The sequence below is a fragment of the Mustela nivalis genome, assembly GCF_964662115.1.
Source record: "Mustela nivalis genome assembly, contig: HAP1_SCAFFOLD_285, whole genome shotgun sequence".
NCBI lineage: Eukaryota > Metazoa > Chordata > Mammalia > Carnivora > Mustelidae > Mustela > Mustela nivalis.
The window spans coordinates 190,433-192,596 of NW_028136356.1; positions in this window are offsets into that span (position 1 = coordinate 190,433).

Consider the following 2,164-nt stretch of genomic DNA (forward strand, 5'->3'; position numbering starts at 1 on the left):
AAATGTCTATACTAGGGTAAATTGAACCTCAATTGGTCACCTAGCCTCACTGTGGAGTTTCCTGTGTGTGTTAAAATCTCATTGGTCACCTGTGCGTGGCCAGGCCTGACTGCATGGCCTTTGCCCTTAAAAGCTAGACTGTGAAACAGCAAAGGGTTGCCTTCTCTCATAAGAGGTGTGGCCCCAAACGTTCGGTTAGATTCTTGATGCTTCGCATGAAATAAAGCTTTGCTTGACCTTTGCTTTACATCAGTCTCGCTCCTTTAATCATAGACCCATTATTGGGGCATAACAGTATTAATCTTAAAGTTATAAGTCCACAATGCATCCATCATCCATTCTACCCCTTAACATTCCCCTTTGGACAGACCCATGATCTAGAACAAGCCTTATTTTATAGTGCCTTGTAGGTGATTTTGGCTGCTGTCTAAATTGCCTACTTTCCTCTCACCATTACCACGGAAATTGGGTCCACTGAAACAAAGGGGTAGTGTAAGAAATTAACACTTCCATAAATCTCTTTAAATAATAAAGTATAAGATAGTGATACCTTTTTTTCTGCCACATAACCAATTCTTGCAAGAATAAGGTCATATAAAAGAATTTACAACACATGCTAGCATTATCCTACTGGACCCAGATCATTTGTATGTTTCTCTGTCTCTGAGAAATGTAGTTATTTACATGACTGAAACCTAAAAATTGTTTGATATGACCACTAATATCACCTTCTTTTTTTAAAGCCTGTTTAAGGCTTCTGTAATACATAGGTTTTTTAAAAACTTATTAAGCATATTGTATATATCAAACACTTTAAAAATCTCTGCTTTAAAAAAAAAAAAACTCTACCTCAATGGAACTTTGAGTCTGAAAAAGATACAGGCAATATACAAGGCAACAGATAGAATAATTACATATTTGATTATATACTCTGAGGATGTCACATTAAATTGATATGAAAACGATCAGAAGGATCTGGATTTCTTGTCAAAATTTTTTGCCTTACAAAGAAATTGATATTTAGGGAAAGTTGTTACTGAAAGAGGTCCTGTGTCAACCAAAAATGTTAAATCATGATCTCGCTAAATTTTCCAGTTGTGATCATTGCTTTGTTTAGCTGTCTTCTATTAAGACTGAATTTAGTAATTCAGTCTCAGATTTCAGTAAGTCTTTTTTTAAAAGATTTTATTTATTTATTAGAGAGAGAGAGGGAGGGGCAGAGGGAGAGGAAGAACCAGACTCCTTGCTGAGCAGGCAGCTGATGCAGGACTGGATCCTAGTACCCTGGCATCATGACCTAAGCTGAAGGAAGACACTTAACCAACTGAGCCACCCAGGCACTCTAGACTGTAAACTTCTTAAAGGTAAAAAAGTTTATTCTTCTAGTAGTTCCACAGACATTTCTAACATCCATAAGAAAGCATGTACTGATGTAAAATGCCAGCAAATCAAATTATTTAAAAAAGAAAGAAAGAAAGAAAAGATATATCTGGATAAAGAGAAAAACAGAAAATCTAATAATACATTGAATTATTAGAGCAAAGAGTGGAGGAAGAGAAAATAAATATGAAATAGAGATTTCCACTAAAAGAAAAAAATTGAATAAGGCAGGAGATTTAGAAAATTATTATGACAGACTTGAGAAAAAAATAAAATAGGAATTTTTAGAAAATAGCAATAAATGAAAAGGTAAATTGTTCCTACCTTTATAATATTAGCTGTTTGTTGTTGTTGTTGTTGCTAATTTACCTATTTAAGCTAATAAACAAAGAAAGGTTTCATTTAGGAATAAGGTTTCTATGTATATATATATATATATATTTTTTTTTTCCATTTAGGGATAAGGTATATATATATATATATATTTTAATTTTAATTGTTAGAAAATGTGTCACAGAAAGTGTTTAAACTTTAAGATACAGATGCAACATGTAATGAACTGCATTGTTTGAACGTCTAATTTGTAAATGCTGTTAGAGGAAACTTGGTGGAAATGTTCCTATGTGCTTGTGTTTCTGGAACTAAGTATATTTATTAATAAGGAATAGTTTAAAATTATGAAATGACCAGGAGTGGACAATTTTCCTAATCCTATCAGCTCTTTGCAGCTCTTTTATTAGCCCCCTTCAGGAATATCAGCTTTTTTATCTAATTAAATTTTATA